The 13,423-nt window shown below is 37.1% G+C and overlaps 2 pseudogenes; both read right to left on the bottom strand.

Annotated features, from left to right (window-relative positions):
* Positions 1 to 2,872: 2,872 nt before the first annotated feature.
* LOC116056252 lies at positions 2,873 to 5,837 on the bottom strand (annotated as a pseudogene).
* Positions 5,838 to 9,862: 4,025 nt separating this feature from the next.
* Positions 9,863 to 12,769, bottom strand: LOC116056255 (annotated as a pseudogene).
* Positions 12,770 to 13,423: the final 654 nt, after the last annotated feature.

Genomic DNA, 13,423 nt, shown 5'->3' with positions numbered 1-13,423 from the left:
TCTGATGTACAGGGTGTCTCTGCAGAGTGCATGTGTGCTGTGTTTCTGCAAACTTCATTTATTAAAAGAGAAATATACCGAGAAGCCAAGGAATGTCCACAAAAAAAAAAAGGAAATACATGTCGCGGTTGTTGAAACTGTAAAATGCTGCACTGAGATCAGTCTGGGTTTGTAAATGTTTTGCTGTGTACAGGTTGTCAGGTTCTGTAGCGCTTTTGATTTCCCATGATTTGTATCATACTGTACATGGAAATATATAAATGATGCTCAGATGCATGAATTTTTTTTTAAACCAAAACATGTTTGTGGATGATTGATGATGTTATGATGTGAATTACGTTCACCGGTTGATTTTTATACCGAAGTGATTGTAATGAAAGTGTGTGTACGTGTGTCAGTGTATTTAACAAATTAAATGAGACTCTTCTTTTGGTTATTTGTTTTAAAAAGTTACTTTCTTTTTAGTTAATTACTGGTCTAATGTGGTCCAGATGGGAAAAAGCAGTGAAGTCCTAAGTCATAGTATAGTATGTCGAAAAAATAGTCACAGTATAGTATGTCGAAAAAAGTTTTAAAAAAGTAATTGGTATTTCGAAAAAAGTTTTAAAATAGTCAGTATAGTATGTTGAAAAAAAGTAATAGTATAGCATGTCGAAAAATGTTAAAGGAAGTCATAAAAAAGTCATAGTATATCATAAAAATTCATAAAAAGTCATACTATAGTATGGCGAAAAAAGTCATACAAATTCATAGTATAGTATATTGATAAAAGTCACTGTATAGTAAATGGACTGCATTTACATAGGGCTTTTCTAGTCTTAACGACCAGTGGATCGAACAACCAACCTTCCAATTGGTAGGCGAGCGCTCTACCAAATGAGCCACATGTATGTATGTCAAAAAAATAGTCATAGTATAGTATGTTGAAGTCAAAAATAGTCATAGTATAATATGTTGATTCAAAAGCACTTTTGCACACCTCTTTTCTGGGGCAGGTGCTTCGGAAAAGGCAAAGGTTACCAGAAATAACTTGTTGAAGAAGTCCCGCACACTGTCAGGTGAATTTTACCTGAGGAAGGTCTGTGTGACCGAAACGTTGTGAAAGTATTTGCATGCGTAATGGACTGTGTGCGGGACTTCTTGCTGGTATGTCGAAAAAAGTCATAGTATAGTATGTCGAAAAAAGTCATAAAAAAGTCGTAGTATAGTATGTCGAAAAAAGTCATAAAAAAGTCATAGTATAGTATGTCGAAAAGAAAAACAAAAAAGTCATAGTATAGTATGTCAAAAAAAAACATAAAAAAGTCATAGTATAGTATGTCGGAAAAAAAGTCATAGTATAATATGTATAAAAAAAAGTCATAGTATAGTATGTCAACAACATAGTCATAGTATAGTATGATGAAAATAGTCCTAAAAACGTCATGGTATAGTAAATCGAAAAAACTCTTTTTTTTATGTCGAAAAAATAGTCATTTGAAAATTGTTGAAAAAGTCATAGTATAGCATGTTGAAAAAAGTCATAAAAAAGTCATTGTATAGTATGTCGAAAAAAATCATAGTATAGCATGTTGAAAGAAGTCATAGTATAGTATTTCAAAAAAGTCATAAAAAGTCTAGTATAGCATGTTGAAAGAAGTTATTAAAAAAGTCATAGTTTAATGTCGAAAAAACAGTCATAGTATAGTATGTCTAAAAATGATGAAAAAAGACAACAGTTTGGTTCATTTTAAAAGCATTTTAATGTCTTTTTGCACATATGTAAAAGAGAAGGGAAAAAGTCTACGGGTGCAGCTCCAACTAGCAGTGACCCCTGGTCCACATCACACAGACTACCTCACCTACAAACCCAGGCCCCGCCCGCCCCTTGTGTCCAGTCGGAGGCCCGGCCAACTCCTGCCCCTCTCGTCCACTTTACAGGCAAGGCGCAGTTTATCTCGAACAAGCCTATTGTTTTTAGGGGGTTGGTCAATTCAACTCAGCAAGTGGTTGAAGGTCCAGCTGGTCGTCCATCGCAAGGCTGGGCTGCAGAGCCTCAGGGTTTCAGTGTTCCCTGCAGATGTTCCTCCACAGTTGAGCCACAGTCTAGACCAGGAGGACCCAGAGAGCCCAGACATTAAAGAGGAGCAGGAGGAACTCTGGACCAGTCATAATTCAGAGAATATTCAGTCGTCACAGCTCCATCAGAGCCAAACTGGGGAGAGCAGAGAGGCCGAGCCTCAACAGATGGAAACAGAAGCTGATGGAGAGGACCGTGGAGGATTAGAAGCAGACCCACAAAGTCATCTTTGGTTAGGTGTGTGTTTGGCGTTAGGTGTGTGTTTGGCGTGTGCTACAGTCATCACTGTGATGATTGTGCTTGATCTGCCCATCTTTGAACTTTTTGTCTTTAAATTGTCCCATTTTCTGTTTTATTTGTTTCATATATTTAAGCCTTTTTAGGCTTTATGTAATTGTCTTTGTTGTATGAGCGGTCGCCGTTTCACAGTCACCACAGGTCACCATGTATAATAATGATAGACATTACATAGATTAACAAACTAATACAAGCATATTTGATTGACATTTTGTTGAAGCCATCACAGTGAAACAGGACAAGTTTACCAAAACATTCCCAGCAAGTAGAACTCCCACAGTACAGTCAAGACAATATTTTATAGTATCAACAGTTAGCTGTCTTATTGGAAACCATGTCAGTAGAAGACAGAATCTGTGTTGTCTCTATTCTTTGTATTTGCCTACATGTCTCCTTCTGTTTCTCCCCTTTCTCTCTCTCGCTCTCTCTCTCTCTCTCTCTCTCTCTCTCTCTCTCTCTCTCTCTCTCTCTCTCTCTCTCTCTCTCTCTCTCTCTCTCTCTCTCTCTCTCTCTCTCTTCCTCTTTCTCTGCCTACATGAAGCTGACTGTGGACATGTTGTCATCATTCATACTGTTAAACTGCTGTCGTCATTGTTGTCCATTCTGCAACAACACACAGAGGCCAAAAACTTGTCTATGGCCCCTTTCCTCATGAAAACATACAGAACTAAGTCTGCAAGAGGACTCAATTTAAGAAACAAAAAAGACAGATTGTAGATTGTAATGTCAGGTTTCCCACTCAGAAGCAACATAATTACAGGCAGGAACAGCAGCATGTAAATAAGCAGCACCATGACCAACATTGCCACAATTCGACGTTTTTCATCAGCGGGAACTGAGATGGAAGCAGACAGGGCTTTGAGGGTCCCAACCAGGAAGAATATGAGCAGTGGGAGGGGAAGGAGGACAAATATAGCTAAGATTTTGCCTGTGAACCTTGATAAACTACCGAAAAACAGAGTGATGAAACAGACGAGAGAAAGGATCCAGACCAGGACACAGACCCCCACAGAGATCTTGATGGTTCGTCTGAAGCGGTACCACAGTGGGCAGGCGATGACCAAATACCTGTAATACAAGATGTAAGACACAGCTTCAGAATGATGTAGTAATACAATGGTCAGACACAGAAGTAGTTACACACATTCTGGAAAGACAGATACCTTTCCAGGGCGATAAACACCATGAAGCAAACGCTGGCCATCAGACTAGAGTAGTAAATAAGACCGGATATTCGATCTATGAGGTACCCAGGGTATGTCACAAAACCGATCATGCAGCAGAACTGAATGATGTCAGAAATGAGAAGGTTGATGATGTAGATCGGAGCGACATTATCCTTTCGCACCTGCAGGAAAACATTGGTTAAAGTAAAGAAAGCAGTTGTAAACATGTTCTGAACTCCTCCCAAATATGTCTGCAGGGTCCAATCATCTTAATTTACATTTTAACTTTACAGTTCATTATTCCTGTAAATGTATAGGTCATTAAAATACTTCACCCCAGCCCCCTGACATGTGGCCCTCAACTCAGGTCAAGATCCTTTACAGACAGACACTTTACACAAATAGATCTCAGTCATAATGTACGTACCAGAGAATGAAGAGCATAGATGGCCATGAGGGTCAAAGGAAGTCCAATACTGATGATTATGCATGTCACAACATATTTGAATCTTTCTCGTCCATAGTCATCATAGCGTGATGTGTTGTTAATGTAATCATAGTATGAAGTGTTGTTGACGTGGACATCTCCCATTCTTCAGAGTGAAACCTGTTTAAGAGATCAGGTTATAAAAAGAGACGTGAAACATGTTGTTTAATATCTACCTAACATTATTCAGTTCACACAAATTCAGTATACATATATAAAATACTCACAAATCAAATCATTTAAAACAAAATGTGTATGGCTTTCAGTATTAAAATTCCTTAATATTTGTTACCCTATCTGCTTATGATATTTAATCAAATACTACACTTTCAGATAGCACAAGTTCTGGTGATGAAATATATAACGTGCTGCTGTGAGGTCATTACTGCAGCCACAGAACCTCGTCCGTGTTTCAGTAATTTAATATAATGATTAATGTTAATTACATTTGTTTAGGACATTCTGTGCTGATGCTCCACTCCTTGTTGAATGCCCCTCTGCCCTCTGGTTTTGGATGAGACTGACTAATCCACTTGATAAACCATCTGCATTATCTTTTGTGTGAAGATTAATTTTCTTATTTCACTAAGGAGAAATTAGAAAATATATTCCTTTTTTTTAAATTGTACAGTTCAGTAAGTGCCTGTTTTATAGTTCAAGAAGCAATATTTTAAGCATAAAACACACTACTAACATACACAAACTGTTAATATCCTTCTCTAAATCTGATGTTATCACTTGCCACCCATTAGAGAACTGAATCAGTAAATGACTGTAACCTGTCTTGAGTTACATAACATAACCTCAGTCATTGTATTTTCACGACACACAAAACTATTTTGCATATCTAAGCTCATTATTATTATTATTATTATTATTATTATTATTATTATTATTATTATTATTATTATTATTTCCCAAATATCTTTCAGTGAATTAATGATGTTTCAGAACATACATACATACATACATACATACAGTACATACAAACATACATACAACATTTGTAAGAAATAGCCTTCGTACGTAGAGGATGGATACCCGACTGTACGGTTCGGATAGATATTTATTAATGACGTTCAGGTTCGGGTCGGGCTCGGTCACATCAGCGCGATAAGGCATTGAACATTTTAAATTTAAAACAGCTTATTATGTAGGTGCGCACCTGTGTTAACACGCTTGTTGCGCTGATGACCTCATCTGTTGACATTTCTGAATGCCTTCCTACAGTTGCTTAATAAAAGCTTTCCACAAAACAAACGTACATCATTAGTATGAGAAAAAAATGAGATTTTAACTGTCGGACACGGGTCGGGCTCGGACAGAAAAATGCGGCCCGATCCGCACTCTATTTGTAAGCACGTTTTCGATATATGGACTACATTTCTGAAATATCTACACAGTAGTTCTACTTCTTGTTGTTTAATTTCCCATTAATTGTACATGTTCTATCCCATTTTTCTTCTCTCATTTTTCCTTCAGCTAATGTACTTGATTTTGCATCCTTATATCTTTTTTAGCCGGTTTCTTAAACTACATTTTCAGTCTTTGTTACACAATAACATATCCATAAGGCTTACAATTTAAGGTAAGACAGAGAAAAACCCAAATGAAATATAGTTGGTTTAAACACAGTACAGTCCCCAGCTGTCTGCTTGTTAAAGGTTGCATAATCATTTTCATGACTATTTAAAGTGTATTTACCTTTTTAAACAATCTAAACAAAAATACAATAAGTAAATAAATATAATAAAATGTGACAAAATTTACCTTTGATAGCTGCAAGACACTGAATGAGTTCCCTACACCAATGTCTGATGTGTTGTCCTTTACATCCAAACAGTCTGCAATAAATATGGTAAAGTTACGCAACATGCAGTACGTTGATAATAATCCACGCCTCCTCTTCGAAGGAAGAGTGATGAAATGAGTATGAACATGAAGTAGTGTGGTAAAGGGGGGGGGGTGTAGTTGAACAACACCACAAGTAGTAATCAGCACATGTATGTTAAGTCTGTTTAATATGTTGCTGTTTTGATTGTTTTGATGAGCTTATTGAAGGTTGAAATATCCTCGAACATATAATGTATATAATATATTTACATAAAACATTAAAGAGCAATTTAAACAATTCAAAATATAAACACAGCTAAAATAAAATAAGATATGACATTAAGACAAATATGAGATAGTATTAAGTGATAAAATGAATAATAAACATATAAATAAAAAAGAAATTAAATTAAAAAAGCAAAAACGTTTGGCAAAAGGTGCAGACATTTCCTTCCTGTTTCCAGCAAATGCACAGCGTCAGTCTTCAGATCTTACGCCAGACATGTAAGATCTGAATTATCTCTGAATAACTGATTTGTATGTTTTTGGGAAACAGTGGTGTGCAAGATTAATTAATTATTAAAAGTTATTGGGGTTTTAAAACAGGTGAATTGACAGAGGTTCTCTGTAATAAACTGTATAATTATAGAAGTTAATGCACAGTTACATTTAAGCTGGTCCATTACAATAAAACTAAATTAAATCTATGTATATTTCACATTATTTCAACAGCATTTCAATGATGCAGTTTTGCTTTAATTATCCAGTGTTTGACTACAAAGGCTGCACCTGCTGGAAACAGACAGTAGTACAACATGTATGACTATTACAGTTGTATCAAAAAAGCAAACACAAAGCAATAACATAAACATCAAACCAAACATTTTTATGTAGCTCTTAAAAATGAAAGACCAGACCAAAAGTTTGAAGTTGATTTCATTTATATAGCACTTTTTTGGTGCACAAAGTGCTTCAAAAAGACAAAAACACATGTATACAATACAAGCATAAAACACAAATCTTCTTGGCCTTGTGAACATTAACAGACTTCTTGACTCTGTTACAAACTGGCTCAGTGAATGTGACAAACAGTGATCTGCACCAGATATGTCAGACCAACCTGATCCTCCAGAATTCTGTGAAATGAACACGGCCCCTTAACTCAAAATCTGTGGCAGCTTCACGGAATCGCCGAAAATTCCGTGATGGGTCCACAGAATTTTCACACATTTCGTGTCACCACCACGGAATTCTGTGAGACCAGGCTGGTCAGGCACCACAAAAAACAGGAAGTTGACTAGCAGGTACCCAGATAAGCCCACACTCTATTTTACTTTGTTTTTTCTTGAGAACTCTGTCGACATATGCACACCAAATAGTTTTTACTTCCTCATACCTCTCTATGACTAGGTACCTACAGTATTATCTGTTCTGCTGTTATTCAGAATTACAAGGATGATTTACGGATCGTATGGACCTTTTTCACGGCAGACATGTTGACATGTCATAGTAGAAAAAGCACAGGTGTATTCACAACCATTAATGATGGCTGCATTCCACTTAGGAGAGGTCCTGGTATGGTGCATGCTGACTCACTGAAATAGCTTACTGGGACACTTGATGGAATTGAGCCATCGTTATCAATTTCAGCTGTGCTTTTCCTACTATGACAAGTCAAAATGTCTGCTGTGAAAAAGGTCCATTATCAGTGTTCAAAGTTTGGAAACAGATAGTTAAGGAAACTTAAGAAAGCAAAAGTCCCTTGCCAAGTTATTATTTTTTATAGAGGAGCAATAGAAAGCATCCTGACTGGAAACATTACAACCTGGAATGTTATTTAATGTAATTTAAAAATGATTATTCTATCTTCATTTATTTTATTCTCCCTTACTGTTTTAAAACACTTTGAACTGCGTCTGTGTTTGAGATGTGCTGTCCAAACATAGCTGCCATGCCTTGCTTTAATGTACAATTCCGGCGCAAAACGAACCTAGGGGTTAATAACAGATGTGTACCCACTTGATCGTTCTCTGGGACATGATTTCATGTTAATCGAATGTGTTTGTAGCTTGAAACAAGCTAGCGTGGACCGCTGATTAGCTTACAACACTAGTATTCGGGGCACAGGGAAAGTAAAAACAAATTGCTATTTTATACCACTAAAAAGGCTCAAAATATCACCACACTTCAACGGTAGGTAGACAGTAGCTCCCAAGACGACGACCGCCCGTACACGAGAACGCGACTGTCTTTATAATCTATCTTTTTAATAAACTGTCTGTACACGTACAAAGTTCTCAATGCCAGAGGCGGTGTCAGCCGATTTTGCCGGGGCTACAGCCCCGAATGTTTTATGAATGTTCTCTCTCTCTCTCTTTTTTTTTATTTTTATTTTTTTTTATTATTATAGTATCCTATAATAGAATTAAAAAGCCCGAGAATGGCACATGAAAATTAAGAAGAAAAGTATTTTCCAACGCACTTGCAGTTCTTACGTTCTTAAATTTTTTCATGTAGAACTCATGGTTGAACTGTAACTTTGTCCAGTTTATTTTTCTGAGGCGAATACAACGGGCAGCTACCTGCGGGGTCCGCTCATGCTGTATTTGTTGCTATCACCTAGCAACCGTCTCTACGTGAGGAAAGCTCTGTGAAAGGTTTAATTTTCGGAGGAATCATAGCCAAATCAGTCCAATACATTGATGCCACTAACGCAACGTTTAGGAGCGCAATACTAATGATTTAGTTTGAAGTTCCCGTGACGTGACATTTCCAGTCTACGGTTCAGACTCAAACACACGGAGCTCTGAAGCAGACCTGTGCATCGCTTAGTGTCCACTCTCTCTGTAAAAAGCTGTGCAGCTTCAGGTTTATAAAGGACGTGCTCTGCTGTCAACATGCTGCAGCAGATGTGTCCCGTTTGTGCTCCATGTATTTCTGCCATAGTTGTGGTTTTCCACCTCCGATGTAGAGCAGCGTACAGCCACTCCCCTAAACTTTGTCTCATTCAGAGACCAGAGACCCAAACGGGGCTCGAGTCTGTCAGAAGGTCTGAGATCTACCGTATCAGCAGAGCAATCACGTAATGCACAGCAGGCTATGGTGCAGGTAGATTATTTTCTGAAATATAGTGACTTTATTCTTGTAATAGCCTATTATAACTTTATATTTCTCAAAATATCATGACACCTCCAAATCTCAGCAAACACAGATGGGATGAGTTATATTTTGAATGTGCACAAAGTTTTGGACATGAGCAGAAATCTTGCTCAAACATCTGAAATATTACAGTCCAGGAGTTTATTAATACATTAAAATGAATAATGTATCATTGAGGTGAATAATTGTCATATGCACATTTAAGGAGGTTACTTCCCCGACAAAAGATGCAAAAGAGGAGGGAGGAGTAAATGCTGCCTAGGCTACATGTGTGCTGACTCAGATATAATTAGAAAAGCTGATCTACAGGAGAATAAATAGATGAAAGCAATACAGAATGCCTCAGAGCCTTACTGCAATATATTTCCATTATGTTATTATATTAGGATTGTAATCTATGTTTCCCTTTACATAAAGATATTTCCAGCTTATACATTCAAAAAAGGGTAGAAATAGGAGCATAAAAATTCACCAGAATGCAGGAAATGAAGTGTTTAATGCTCAACATTTTCATCATCAGTCACCACACAGATCTGGAAACAAAACCTTGGCCTTTGGGTTGGCAGGCCAGTTATGATTAGGCCAAATGTTGGCGCCATCTAAATTACATCTACAAACTGGCCAGCTGAAATGAACATACACTGGTTATTAACAGCTGGGCAAGCCAATCACCGTTTTGCACTGCATTCAGTTTATTTAAATGGGTCCAGGCTAAGCCCCGAACCTCCACAAGTCCTAGAAACGCCCCTGGTGGTGTAGTCTAATGGACTGTAGTGGGTATACTGTACTGTATACCCGCCAATATATAAATATATTGGCCTATATATATGGGCTAGAATCTGCCTTTTGGGGGGGGGCATATCATAGTGGAGGGTCTGGGTGTCCTGCCCCAGGGTTATTTTGAGCGTCAAAGACTTCATTTCCTGCATTCAGATAACTTTCTGGAAGCCATGCAGCTGAAACATGTTGTCATCATTCATACTGTTGAACTGCTGTCGTCATTGCTGTCCATTATGCAACAACACACAGAGGCCAACATCTATGGCCCCTTTCCTCATGAAAACATACAGAACTAAGTCTGCAAGAGGACTCAACCTAAGAAACACATTAAACAGGACCCTGAGGAAGTTAAATCTGTTTCCCTCTTTTAGAAACATTATGGGTCTGGGCAGGAACAGCAGCGTGTAAATAAGCAGCACCAGGACCAACATTGCCACAATTCGACGTTTTTCATCAGCGGGAACTGAGATGGAAGCAGACAGGGCTTTGAGGGTCCCAACCAGGAAGAATATGAACAGTGGGAGGGGAAGGAGGACAAATATGTATAAGATGTTTACTGAAATCTCTGTAACATACCAAAATAGAAAAGTGAAGCAATAGACAAGAGGAAGGGTCCAGACCAGGACACAGACCCCCACAGAGATCTTGATGGTTCGTCTGAAGTGGTACCACAGTGGGCAGGCGATGACCAAATACCTGTAATACAAGATGTAAAACACAGCTTCAGAATGATGTAGTAATACAATGGTCAGACACAGAAGTAGTTACACACATTCTGGATAGAGAGATACCTTTCCAGGGCGATGCACACCATGAAGCAAACACTGACCATCAGACTAGAGTAGTAAACAGCATAGACAATGAAATCCATAGGTTTTGCTACAAAACCGATCATGCAGCAGAACTGAATGATGTCAGAAATGAGAAGGTTGATGACGTAGATCGGAGCGACATTATCCTTTCACACCTGCAGGAAAACATTGGTTAAAGTAAAGAAAGCAGTTGTAAACATGTTCTGAACTCCTCCCAAATATGTCTGCAGGGTCCAATCATCTTAATTTACATTGTAACTTTGCAGTTCATTATTCCTGTAAACGTATAGGTCATTAAAATACTTCACCCCAGCCCCCAGACATGTGGCCCCCAACTCAGATCAAGATCCTTTACAGACAGACACTTTACACAAATAGATCTCAGTCATAATGTACGTACCAGAGAATGAAGAGCATAGATGGCCACGAGGGTCAAAGGAAGTCCAATACTGATGATTATGTATGTTGCAACATCTCTGATGAAAAATGGTCCTCTATAGTAGTCATAATACTGTGATGTGTTGTTAATGTGATCATAGCGTGATGTGTCGTTAATGTGGACATCTTCCATTGTTCAGAGTGAAAACTGTTTAAGAGATCAGGTTATAAAAAGAGACATGAAACATGTTGTGCAATATCTACCTAACATTGTTCATTTCACACAAATGCAGTATACATATATAAAATACTCACAAATCAAATAATTTAAAAAAAATCAATCAAATACTACAGTTTCAGATAGCACAAGTTCTGGTGATGAAATATTTAACGTGCTGATGTGAGGTCATTACTGCAGCCACAGAACCTCGTCCGTGTTTCAGTAATTTAATATAATGATTAATGTTAATTACATTTGTTTAGGACATTCTGTGCTGATGCTCCACTACTTGTTGAATGCCCCTCTGCCCTCTGGTTTTGGATGAGACTGACTAATCCACTTCATAAACCATCTGCATTATCTTTTGTGTAAAGATTAATTTTCTTATTTCACTAAACATCTCTAACTGAATCAGTAAATGACTGTAACCTGTCTTGAGTTACATAACATAACCTCAGTCATCGTATTTTCACAAAACTATTTTGCATATCTAAGCTCATTTTTATTATTATTATTATTATTATTATTATTATTATTATTATTATTGTTATTATCATTATCATTATTTCCCAAATATCTTTCCGTGAATTAATGATGTTTCAGAACATACATACATACATACAACATTTGTGAGAAATAGCCTTTGTAAGTAGAGGATAGATACCCGACCCGTTCAGACAGATATTTATAAATGATGTTCAGGTTCGGGTCGGGCTCGGTCACATCAGCGCGATAAGGTATTGAACATTTTAAATTTAAAAAAGCTTATTATGTAGGTGCGCACCTGTGTTAACGTGCTCTTGTTGTCCCGTGTGCTCTGATGGCCTCATCTGTTGACATTTCTTAATGTCTTCCTACAGCTGCTTAATAAAAGCTTTCCACACAAACAAACGTACATGTGTCATTAGCATGAGAAAAATATTAAATTTGAACTGTGTCTGGCTCGGGTCAGATTCAGACATAAATATCTTAATGCCTGTCGGACGCGGGCCAGGCTCGGACAGGAAAATGCGGCACTATCCGCGCTCTATTTGTAAGCACGTTTTCGATATATGGACTACATTTCTGAAATATCTACACAGTAGTTCTACTTCTTGTTGTTTAATTTCCCATTAATTGTACATGTTCTATCCCATTTTTCTTCTCTCATTTTTCCTTCAGCTAATGTACTTGATTTTGCATCCTTATATCTTTTTTAGCCGGTTTCTTAAACTACATTTTCTGTCTTTGTTACACAATAACATATCCATAAGGCTTACAATTTAAGGTAAGACAGGGAAAAACCCAAATGAAATATAGTTGGTTTAAACACAGTACAGTCCCCAGCTGTCTGGTTGTTAAAAGTTGCATAATCATTTTCATGACTATTTACAGTGTATTTACCTTTTTAAACAATCTAAACAAAAATACAATAAGTAAATAAATATAATAAAATGTGACAAAATTTACCTTTGACAGCTGCAAGACACCGAATGAGTTCCCTACACCAATGTCTGATGTGTTGTCCTCTACATCCAAACAGTCTGCAATAAATATGGTAAAGTTACACAACATGCAGTACGTTGATAATAATCCACGCCTCCTCTTCGAAGGAAGAGTGATGAAATGAGTGTGAACATGAAGTGGTGTGGTAAAGGGGGGGGGGGGGGGGGGAGTTGAACAACACCACATGTAGTAATCAGCACATGTATGTTAAGTCTGTTTAATATGTTGCTGTTTTGATTGTTTTGATGAGCTTATTGAAGGTTGAAATATCCTCGAACATATAATGTATATAATATATTTACATAAAACATTAAAGAGCAATTTAAACAATTCAAAATATAAACACAGCTAAAATAAAATAAGGTATGACATTAAGACAAATATGAGATAGTATTAAGTGATAAAATGAATAATAAACATATAAATAAAAAATAATCAAAACTGAAATTAAAAAAGCAAGCAGCACCTGCTGGAAACAGACAGTAGTACAACATGTATGACTATTACAATTGTATCAAAAAAGCAAACATAAAGTAATAACAAAAACATCAAACCAAACATTTTTATGTAGCTCTTAAAATGAAAGACCAGACCAAAAGTTTGAAGTTGATTTCATTTATATAGCACTTATTTGGTGCACAAAGTGCTTCAAAAAGACAAAAACATATGTATACAATACAAGCATAAAACACAAATCTTCTTGGCCTTGTGAACATTAACAGACTTCTTGACTCTGTCACAAACTGG

This window comes from Sander lucioperca, chromosome 15 (assembly GCF_008315115.2).
Source record: "Sander lucioperca isolate FBNREF2018 chromosome 15, SLUC_FBN_1.2, whole genome shotgun sequence".
Taxonomy (NCBI): Eukaryota; Metazoa; Chordata; class Actinopteri; order Perciformes; family Percidae; genus Sander; species Sander lucioperca.
Note: the sequence above shows the minus strand (reverse complement) of the source record. Positions and strands in the feature narration are given on the sequence as shown.